Raw genomic sequence first — 12796 nt, forward strand, 5'->3', positions numbered from 1 at the left:
GTCATTAAGTGTGATTAACCAAAATTAGTGTTTTCGTGACCAAAACTCATTTGTATATGAAGAGGACAATTATTCTAAGTATGTTTAAAAAAGTTTTGTAAATTATAGATGCCCCGAAGTAGTCAAACATTTTTTGATCAAAAATCGGACGGTGGGTTTCTGCGGTTGACCCACGGCTGACCGTGGAGTCAACCGTGTACCTTGTTTTCGAAGAACAAAGGTAAAGGACATCCACGGTCTGACCTACGGTCGACCGTGGATCCAACCGTGCATCTTTTAGTGTTTTTCAAATTACTCTTTTGACTTTTTAGTTTTGTGTATTGGTCATTTGCTAGATATAGTGTAGGCTTATGAACATGTGTTGTTCTATACCTTGGTGTCATCATTAAAACAAAGTGTTTAACATTTAAATATTAATTTTGGATTACTAACTAACATAATTGATATTACTTGCTTAAATTGTTAAGACATCATGCTTAATTAATTCACAAACAAGCTTAAAGATTAATATTAATGTGCTTTATGATTAAAGTAGGTTATTGTCATCAATGACATGTTGACCAACCAATAGGACCTTAGCAATTGTGTTAATTACAAACAAAAGGTTATGACACAACTGAGATTGCCTCAAATAATTATCATGACTTGTATCTAAAAATGTTAGACTTTCCACTTTAAACATGTCAAGTCACTATCAAGGCAATACATCCAAGATAAATGAATACTTTATGCATATAGTACTTGTATAGGATGTTGAGTATCTTTTGCAGGTATTAAATGAAGTAAAGAGTCCAAAGATTAAAGTTCAAAACTGATTCAAATGACTATACAACGGATAGAAGTTTTGGACTGGACCGCGTGCGGGCGACCGTGGTCTCAGCCGCAGCAATGACTATATTTTTTATCTCTCTATATAAATAGCAAGACTTGGAGAAATTTGAAGACTTGGATCTCTTGCATGCTTCAACTCAAAATTATAATAGAATCACAAGCACATAACTCATATACATTTGTTTGTGATTAGCAAGAGAAGTTCTATAATCTCATAGATTATAGAAGGGGTTGTAAACTTACTATCAACTTACTATGTTTGTGAGTTTACATAGTGTTGTATTAATCCTTAGAATTGTCTTAGGATTGTCATCACTAGAAAGGGTAAGTCTTGTACTTCGTAAACTAGAAACATATGATAGGTTAGCTATCATCTTCCTTAAAGGGAACTAGAGAGTTGATTAATTCCATTGGAGATTAATACTTATCCAAGGTGAAGACAAGTTGATCTAAGTTAGAGGTAATTTTTCAAAGGGATGGAAGGATTAGGTTTCTTGTCTAAGGAGAAGTACAAGACTTGTAAATCGGATCTCCATCAGATTCGGAGAATGGTGCTTAGTGAAACAAAACTCCCGATTAGTAAATCGGAAAGTGGATTAAGGTGGATTAATTAACATGTACCCGAACCACTATAAATCCTTGTGTTTATATTCTTTACTTTACATTTCACATTACTACAAATATAAACACTACACGCATTGGTTTGAGTTGATTAAGTTGATCAAGGATTGTTCAAACCTTGTTAATCATCGAAAAAAATTTAAAAATTGTATTAAGTAACTATTCACCCCCTCTAGTTACTTACAAATTATTAGCGAAATGCGTGCCTCTATCTGAGATCAATGCCTTAGGGACTCCAAACCTAGAAAACAAACCCTTTAAGAACTTAACTACAACCCGAGCGTCATTAGTGGGCAAAGCCGTTGCCTCGGCCTACTTTGACACTTACTCAACCGCTACCTAAATGTAAAGGAATTTGTTTGAATTTGGAAACGGGCCCATAAAATCTATGCCCAACATGTCAAACACCTCACATATTTAGATCTCGGTTTTAGGCATTTCATCCCTTTTTGAAATTGACCCGGATCTTTGGCAAGAATCACACCTTTTGACCAACTCATGGGCGTATTTTAAAATCGGAGGGCCAATAGAACCCGGAATCAAACACCTATTTCGCATTGTGATTCGACTCGAAATGTCCTCCCTTGGGCCCATTGTGACATGCTTTCAAAATTTCTCGGGCCTCTTGTCCATAAACACATATTCGAATTACTTGATCCGAACAAATTCGGTTCCTCCCAAAAGTAATACTTTAAGTCATTGAAAAAAGTTTTTCGTTGTTGGTAAGAAAATCCTTTTCGAATCACATTTGAAGGGAAGTAATTAGAAAAATTGGAAAACTATGGGATTTCATCAACAAGTTCAACCCGCATCAATTGTTCATTCGGGAAGGTATCGCGGATTTTTGACTCATTTAAAGTTTGTAAGTCTGGATTTTCCAATCGTGACAAATGGTTGGCGGCCACATTTTCGGCCCCCTTTTTATCTTTGATTTCTATGTCAAATTCTTGTAAAAGTAAGACCCACCGAATCAATCGGTGTTTTGAGTCTTGTTTTTGAAAAAGATATTTTAACGCAGAATGGTCCTTGTAAACAACCGTCTTTGAAAGGACAAGGTAAGACCGAAATTTTTCAAAAGCGAATACCACCATGAGAAGTTCCTTCTCGATGGTTGTATAGTTCAATTGGGCCCTATTCAAAGTTTGCTCGCGTAATAAATATGCCTAAAATGTTGGTCAACCCTTTGACTAAGAACCACACTGTAGTGACCCGAACATTTCCATGTTTATATATATTAAATGAGATTGATATTTACATGATTAAATGTTTCCAACATGATAAGTAATCAAACTTGTTAAGACTTGATTATTTGAAATGAGTTTCATATAGACAATTGACCACCCAAGTTGACAGGAGATTCACGAACGTTAAAAACTTGTAAAAACTACATGATGTGATATAAATGGATATATACATGGTTAACATGAGATTATGATAAGTAAGTATCTCCATAAATATGTTAACAATGAGTTATATACAAACAAATGAAATTATTGATTTAAGAAACTCGAAAATGATATATATAACGATTATCGTTATAACAACGTCTTACTAAATACATATGTATCACATTAAGATATTGTTACACTATATTTAACATGATAAAATGATAATTAAGTAAATCATTAAGTGTGTTAACAATGAACTACATATGTAAAAACAAGACTACTAACTTAAGGATTTCAAAACGAGACATATATATATATAACGATTATCGTTGTAATAGTATTTTAACATATATATATATATATATATATATTATGTTAAGATATATTTATACACCATGTTATTATGATAACATAACAATTTAACATCTTATTTAAGTATTATAACAATGGATTAATTACATTTAACAAGATCGTTAACTTAAAGGTTTTAAAACAACACTTACATGTAACGACTAACGGTGACTTAACGACTCAATTAAAATGTATATACATGTAGTGTATTAATATGTATTAGTAAACTTTTGAAAGACTTCAAGACACGTATCAAAGTACTTCTACTTAGCAAAAATGCTCACAATTACATTCTCATTCATTTTCATCAACAATTCTACTCGTATGTACCCGTATTCGTACTCGTACAATACACAGATCTAGATGTATTTACTATTGGTATATACACCTTTAATCATTCATTCTTAGCAGCCATCTTAGAGTCAAAAATATGTGGAACCATTATTTAACAACTTGTATGACTAATGAGCTAAAAACAAACTTAAGGATCTTTTTTTTTCTTTATAACAAGTAATCCCGTTTTTATGATCTCGCCCCATTTTTCCATTCCATTTTCTCATACTTACACTCCAAATTCTCTCTCAAAATACTCCTAACATCATACTTGATCATCTCCAAGCATTTTCACCATCTTTTAGCTTCAATTACAAGTTTTAATCATCATAAAAACAACCATTCAAGAACACTTCAAGAAATCTTTCAAACTTGCTAGCTTACTTCCAATCTTGGAAATCCATTTCAAGTGATCATCCAATCTCAAGAAATCTTTCTTATTTACAGTAAGATATATTTCTAATTCAAGATAATACTCATACTCAAACTTTGATTAAATTTCTATAACTATAACAATCTTATTTCGAGTGGAAATCTTACTTGAACTTGTTTTCGTGTCATGATTCTACTTCATGAACTTTCAAGCCATCCAAGGATCCTTTGAAGCTAGATCTATTTTTTTCTTTTCCAGTAGGTTTATCCACAAAAATTGAGGTAGTAATGATGTTCATAACATCATTCGATTCATACATATAAAGCTATCTTATTCGAAGATTTAAATTTGTAATCACTAGAACATAGTTTAGTTAATTCTAAACTTGTTCGCAAACAAAGTTAATCCTTCTAAATTGACTTTTAAAATCAACTAAACACATATTCTATATCTATATGATATGCTAACTTAATAATTTAAAACCTGAAAACACGAAGAACACCGTAAAACCGGACATACGCCGTCGTAGTGAAACCGGGGGGCTGTTTTGGGTTAGAAAAATAAAAACTATCTTAATCTTTGAATTGGAAGTTTGTTTTATGGAAAATTGATATTACATATGAACATGATACTATATCCAAAAATCATGGTTAAACACAAAGTGAAAGTATGTTTTTCAAAATGGTCATCAAGATGTCGTTCTTTCGACGGAAATGACTACCTCTTTAAAAAATGACTTGTAACCTGTATTTCTGACTATAAACTTATACTTTTTCTGTTTAGTTTCATAAATTTCAGTTCATTATGAAACCATAGCAACTTGAATCACTCAAAACGGATTTGAAACGAAGAAATGACGGGTAAAACAAAATTGGATAAATTTGCTAGTTTTAGGTACGAAAATTTTGTAACAAATCTAGACTATACATATCCTAACTAATTTATATTGTATTATACATATTATGTAATCTTGGGATACCATAGACACGTATGCAATGTTTTGACATATCATATCGACCCATCTATATATATATATTTCGGAACAACCGTAGACACTCTATATGCAGTAATGTTTGAGTTAGCTATACAGGGTTGAGGTTGATTCCAAAATAATATATATACTTTGAGTTGTGATCTAGCCCGAGACTTGTATACACTGGGTCGTGGATTGATTCGAGATAATATATATTGATTTATTTCAGCACATCTAACTGTGGACAACTAGTTATAGGTTACTAACGAGGACTGCTAACTTAACAAACTTAAATCATAAAAACGTAATAAAAAATGTTGTGAATATATTTAAATCATACTTTGATATATATGTACATATTTGTTATAGGTTCGTGAATCAACCAGTGGCCAAGTCTTATTTCCAACGAAGGAAAAATCTGTGAAAGTGAGTTATAGTCCCACTTTTAAAATCTATTATTTTTGGGATGAGAATACATGCAGTTTTATAAATGTTTTACAAAATAGACACAAGTGATCAAAATTACATTCTATGTTGAATTATCGAACCGAATATGCCCCTTTTTAGTTTGGTAGCCTAAGAATTGGTGTTTATTATAATTGCCACTAATTGACTCGAATCCTAAAGATAGATCTATTTGGCCCAACAAGCCTCATCCGATTTACGGATGCTTTAGTACTTCGATTTATCATGTCCGATGAGAGTCCATGAATGATGGGGATATTCTATATGCATCCTGTTAAGGTCGGTTACCAGGTGTTCATCATATGAATGATTTTTATGCAGATTGCATGTTGTTTATGAGAAATGGAAATATGAAATCTTGTGGTCTATTATTACGATTTGATAAATATATAGGTTAAACCTATAACTCACCAATATTTTTGTTGACGTTTAAAGCATGTTTATTCTCAGGTGATTATTAAGAGCTTCCGCTGTTGCATGCTAATTTATGGACAAGAGTTGGAGTCAGCATGCTTATGGAAAGGAGATTCACGAACGTTAAAAACTTGTAAAAACTACATGATGTTATATAAATGGATACATATATGGTTAACATGAGATTATGATAAGTAAGTATCTCCATAAATATGTTAACAATGAGTTATATACAAACAAATGATATTATTGATTTAAGAAACTCGAAAATGATATATATAACGATTATCGTTATAACAACGTCTTACTAAATACATATGTATCACATTAAGATATTGTTACACTATATTTAACATGATAAAATGATAATTAAGTAAATCATTAAGTGTGTTAACAATGAACTACATATGTAAAAACAAGACTACTAACTTAAGGATTTCGAAACGAGACATATATGTAACGATTATCGTTGTAATAGTATTTTAACATATATATATAATGTTAAGATATATTTATACACCATGTTATTATGATAACATAACAATTTAACATCTTATTTAAGTATTATAACAATCGGTTAATTACATTTAACAAGATCGTTAACTTAAAGGTTTCAAAACAACACTTACATGTAACGACTAACGGTGACTTAACGACTCAGTTAAAATGTATATACATGTAGTGTATTAATATGTATTAGTACACTTTTGAAAGACTTCAAGACACATATCAAAGTACTTCTACTTAGCAAAAATTCTCACAATTACATTCTCATTCATTTTCATCAACAATTCTACTCGTATGTACCCGTATTCGTACTCATGCAATACACAGCTTCTAGATGTATTTACTATTGGTATATACACCTTTAATCATTCATTCTTAACAGCCATCTTAGAGTCAAAAACATGTGGAACCATTATTTAATAACTTATATGACTAATGAGCTAAAAACAAACTTAAGGATCTTTTTTTTTCTTTATAACAAGTAATCCCGTTTTTATGATCTCACCCCATTTTTCCATTCCATTTTCTCATACTTACACTCCAAATTCTCTCTTAAAATACTCCTAACATCATACTTGATCTTCTCCAAGCATTTTCACCATCTTTTAGCTTCAATTACAAGCTTTAATCATCATAAAAACAACCATTCAAGAACACTTCAAGAAATCTTTCAAACTTGCTAGCTTACTTCCAATCTTGAAAATCCATTTCAAGTGATCATCCAATCTCAAGAAATCTTTCTTATTTACAGTAATATATCTTTCTAATTCAAGGTAATACTCATACTCAAACTTTGATTCAATTTCTATAACTATAACAATCTTATTTCGAGTGGAAATCTTACTTGAACTTGTTTTCGTGTCATGATTCTACTTCAAGAACTTTCAAGCCATCTAAGGATCCTTTAAAGCTAGATCTATTTTTCTCTTTTCCAGTAGGTTTATCCATAAAACTTGAGGTAGTAATGATGTTCATAACATCATTCGATTCATACATATAAAGCTATCTTATTCGAAGATTTAAATTTGTAATCACTAGAACATAGTTTAGTTAATTCTAAACTTGTTCGCAAACAAAGTTAATCCTTCTAACTTGACTTTTAAAATCAACTAAACACATGTTCTATATCTATATGATATGCTAACTTAATGATTTAAAACCTGGAAACACGAAGAACACCGTGAAACCGGACATACGCCGTCGTAGTGAAACCGGGGGCTGTTTTGGGTTAGAAAAATAAAAACTATCTTAATCTTTGAATTGGGAATTTGAAGTTTATTTTATGGAAAAATGATATTACATATGAACATGATACTATATCCAAAAATCATGGTTAAACACAATGTGGAAGTATGTTTTTCAAAATGGTCATCAAGATGTCGTTCTTTCGACGAAAATGACTACCTCTTTAAAAAATGACTTGTAACCTATATTTCTAACTATAAACTTATACTTTTTCTGTTTAGTTTCATAAATTTCAGTTCATTATGAAACCATAGCAACTTGAATCACTCAAAACGGATTTGAAACGAAGAAATGACGGGTAAAACAAAATTGGATAAATTTGCTAGTTTTAGCTATGAAAATTTTGTAACAAAACTAGACTAAACATATCCTAACTAATTTATATTGTATTATACATATTATGTAATCTTGGGATACCATAGACACGTATGCAATGTTTTAACATATCATATCGACCCATCTATATATATATTTCGGAACAACCATAGACACTCTATATGCAGTAATGTTTGAGTTAGCTATACAGGGTTGAGGTTGATTCTAAAATAATATATATACTTTGAGTTGTGATCTAGCCTGAGATTTGTATACACTGGGTCGTGGATTGATTCGATATAATATATATTGATTTATTTCAGCACATCTAACTGTGGACAACTAGTTGTAGGTTACTAACGAGGACTGCAAACTTAACAAACTTAAATCATAAAAACGTAATAAAAAATGTTGTGAATATATTTAAATCATACTTTGATATATATGTACATATTTGTTATAGGTTCGTGAATCGACCAGTGGCCAAGTCTTATTTCCAACGAAGGAAAAATCTGTGAAAGTGAGTTATAGTCCCACTTTTAAAATCTATTATTTTTGGGATGAGAATACATGCAGTTTTATAAATGTTTTACAAAATAGACACAAGTGATCAAAATTACATTCTATGTTGAATTATTGAACCGAATATGCCCCTTTTTAGCTTGGTAGCCTAAGAATTGGTGTTTATTATAATTGCCACCAATTGACGCGAATCCTAAAGATAGATCTATTTGGCCCAACAAGCCTCATCCGAGTTACGGATGCTTTAGTACTTCGATTAATCATGTCCGATGAGAGTCCCGGAATGATGGGGATATTCTATATGCATCCTGTTAAGGTCGGTTACCAGGTGTTCATCATATGAATGATTTTTATGCAGATTGCATGTTGTTTATGAGAAATGGAAATATGAAATCTTGTGGTCTATTATTACGATTTGATAAATATATAGGTTAAACCTATAACTCACCAACATTTTTGTTGACGTTTAAAGCATATTTATTCTCAGGTGATTATTAAGAGCTTTGGCTGTTGCATGCTAATTTATGGACAAGAGTTGGAGTCAGCATGCTTGTATAATATTGTTTAAAAACTGCATTCGAAGACTTAAATTGATGTGTAATATTATTGTAAACCATTATGTAATAATCGTGTGAAAACGCTATATTTTAGATTATCATTATTTGATAATCGTCGTAATATTTTTAAACCTTTATCGATAAAATAAAGGTTATGGTTTGTTTTAAAATCGAATGCAGTCTTTGAAAAACGTCTCATATAGAGGTCAAAACCTCGCAACGAAATCAATTAATATGGAACGTTTATAAATCGATATGAACGGGACATTTCAGTTGGTATCTGAGCGTTGGTCTTAGAGAATCAGAAATTTACATTAGTGTGTCTTATCGAGTATGTAGGATGCATTAGTGAGTCTGGACTTCGACCGTATATTTTCTTTAAAAACGATTGCTTAATACTTTTTGCTGAAAACTATATATATTTAACATGTAAATATTATGCGATATATTAATCTCTTAACGTATTTGATAATGTGTGATAGATGTCTATCTCTAGTACAAATCTCATCGACTCACCTAATAATAATGAAGAGTCGAATATATTTTGGGAAGATTCACAAATTCCCGAAGAGGAACCGGAAGAAGAGGAACCGGAAGAGGAGGAACCGGAAGAAGAGGTTCCAGAAGGGGAAATTTTAGGAACCACTGAAAAACAGACAAATAAAAGAAAACCCACAACTAATGGACCAAAATTAATAATGGTCAATGATGTTTCCGCCAAGGAAGCAAAATATTGGGAAGATTACCAATTTTTCGATGAATCGGATCCCGATGAGGATTTCGATGATGTTATAGAAATTATCTCGACCCAATTTGAAAAAGCAAAAGAAAATAATAAGGGAAAGGGCATCAAAATAGAGAAACCTGATTCCAACCCCGATGAACTTTATATGTATCGTCAACACCCGTATTTCTTAAGTTGTAACAATAACCGGGAACCTCTAAGCCACCAGGTTTTTCTAAACCATTTGTGAAAACAACGGCTCGTATTAGAGGAACATCATATATCCCTAGAAAATTAGCAAAACAAAACAGGTCCGAAGAGGAAGAAACTAGTGAGTCGGAATAAAGAGTTGTAATCATGAGGTGTAAAATATGTAAAATAAGTGTGCTTGTACTTTTCTTGTTGTATGTGAAAATTGCTTGTATTATTATCTTTTACGAATCTAATTCTCGTCTGTTTTACAGTATAAAAACACAATGGACGTTAAGGATAGACAACCAAAAATTTTAGAAGACCTACCCGGGGACAAGATTGATGAAATCTTGTCTAAAGTCGGTCAGAATTCGTCGGCATAATTATTTACGGCAAAATTAGTTTGTAGAACATTTGAAGAACGTTCCAGGCATGCCTTAGTTTATAAAAGGATTTCATTTGAAAGATGGGGTATATCACATTGGGGACACCGTAAGTTACGCCTCGTTTTCTTTAAAGCGTTAAATGCGGGAAACCCAAATGCAATTTTACGCTACGGGTTAAGAATCTATTTTGACTCAACATATCCCAACGTAGGACTTCGTGAGTTAGAAAGAGCTTCTAACATGCAACATAAAGAAGCATGTTATGCTTACGGGTTAGTAATGTTCGCTTCTCACCAAAGTGAGAAAAAGAACATCGAATTATAACTTTTAAATAAAACCTTCCCACAAGTGACGGATTCAGTAGTTGGGGTAAGAAACAAGGTTTTTAGATTGTTACGGGGCTGTTGGGCATTACAAAACCCTCGCCCCTTTGACGACGTTACAACATGCTGTCTTGTCAACGGCCACAACTGTTATGTTCCACAAGACCAAGGATGGGAAGTAGTCTTAGTAAAACCAGAATGCATGACTTGTTTCTGGACTTATGAATTACGTGTTTTTATTGCCTTTGCTGAATGACTTGCGTATTAACTAGGATTGTTGTCACAACTGTTTTGTATCAAAGTAATTGTGTGCTATATTTCATGTTATATGTAAAATAGCTGTATTGTAAATTTGTAAAAATATTGTATAAAAGTTTGAACGCGAAATATTATTGTATTTAGTTTTTCATATAGAATCGTAGTAGTTGAATTGTATAGTAGCTACTAAGTATGAACTTAACGGGTAGGTATTACCCGAATTAAAACTTATAAAACGCTAATATGAAGAAAAAGCTTTTATAAAAGAGTTCATATTATGCTACGAAATACTATTGACTACTCTTAAATTCTATATGATTAACTCAATTCTTTTGGCTATTTTTGAAGGAAATGGCACCGACGACTCGTCAGAACTTGAACATGAGTGAGGAAGACTTCCATGTTTTCCTTACTGCGAACATAGCCACAGTGCAGGCCGCAATGCAAAATAACAACAATAACTCTGGTTCTAGCAGTGGAACTAATTCCACAAGAAATCGGGTAGGATGCTCCTACAAAGAATTCACTGCCTGTAAACCTTTGGAATTCGATGGAACCGGGGTCCAATCGGATTAAAACGGTGGACCGAAAAGGTTGAGTTGATGTTTACCATAAGTAAATGTACTGAAGAAGACAAAGTAAAGTATGCGTAGTAAAGTACGCTACGCATACCTTCACAGGTACTGCATTAACATGGTGGAACACCTATCTCGAGCAGGTGGGACAAGATGCTGCTTACGCACTACCGTGGTCAGCATTCAAGCACTTGATGAACGAGCAGTATCGTCCCAGAAACGAGGTCAATAAGCTTAAGGTAGAGCTTAGAGGATTACGAACGCAAGGTTTCAACATCACCACGTACGAACGACGATTCATAGAGTTGAGCCTATTATGTCCAAGAGTGTTCGAAGATGAAGAGAAAAAGATTGACGCATTTGTAAAAGGGTTACCAGAAAGGATTCAAGAAGATGTGAGTTCACACGAGCCCGCCTCCATAAAAAAGGCAAGTCGAATGGCTCACAAACTCATAAATCAGATTGAGGGAAGAATTAAAGAACAGGCGGCTGAAGAGGCCAACACGAAACAAGTCAAGAGAAAGTGAGAGGAAAACAGTGACAAGAGTTACCAATACAACAACAACAACAATCACAACCACAATCGCAACAACTATCCCAACAACCGCAACATCAATTGCAACAACAACAATCGCAATCCCAATAACAACTACAACAAGCATCCCAACAACAATAACTTCACCAAACGTCCCAACAACAATAACAACCACATCAATCCCAATAGCAATCTCAATAACAACAATGATAACAACAATCAGAAAAATCCATGCTATAGGTGTGAAGGATATCATCCGGGTAAATTTTGTGAAGTAGTATGTACCAAATGTAATAGGAAGGGTCATGCTGCAGCGAAGTGTGAAGCATTCGAACCAGTGACTAAAAAGAACAAATACTGCCCACATTATTTGTTTCGGATGCGGAAAGAAGGGCCACTACAAAACTACGTGCCCAAACCAGGGAAACAATAATGGGCAAAGCTGTGGGAGAGTATTTAACATTAATGCGGAAGAAGCGCAGGAAGACCCGAAGCTTGTTACGGGTACGTTTCTTATCGATGAAAAACCTGCTTATGTTTTATTTGATTCAGGTGCGGATAGAAGCAATATGAGTAGAGATTTTTGTGCAAAATTAAGTGGTCCATTGATGTCTATGAATAATAAATTTTTACTCGAATTAGCAAACGGTAAATTAATTTCGGCAGATAAAATATGTCAGAATCGAGAAATTAAACTGGTTAGCAAAACGTTTAAGATTGATTTGATACCAGTAGAGTTAGGGAGTTTTGATATGATAATTGGCATGGACTGGTTGAAAAAGGAGAGAGCGGAGATCGTATGTTACAAAAATGAAATTCGCATTGTACGAGAAGAAGGAAAACCCTTAATGGTGTACGGAGAAAAGTGCAACGCGAAGCTAAACCTTATTAGTAACTTGAAGGCGCAA

Source organism: Rutidosis leptorrhynchoides, chromosome 9, assembly GCF_046630445.1.
Source record: "Rutidosis leptorrhynchoides isolate AG116_Rl617_1_P2 chromosome 9, CSIRO_AGI_Rlap_v1, whole genome shotgun sequence".
Taxonomy (NCBI): domain Eukaryota; kingdom Viridiplantae; phylum Streptophyta; class Magnoliopsida; order Asterales; family Asteraceae; genus Rutidosis; species Rutidosis leptorrhynchoides.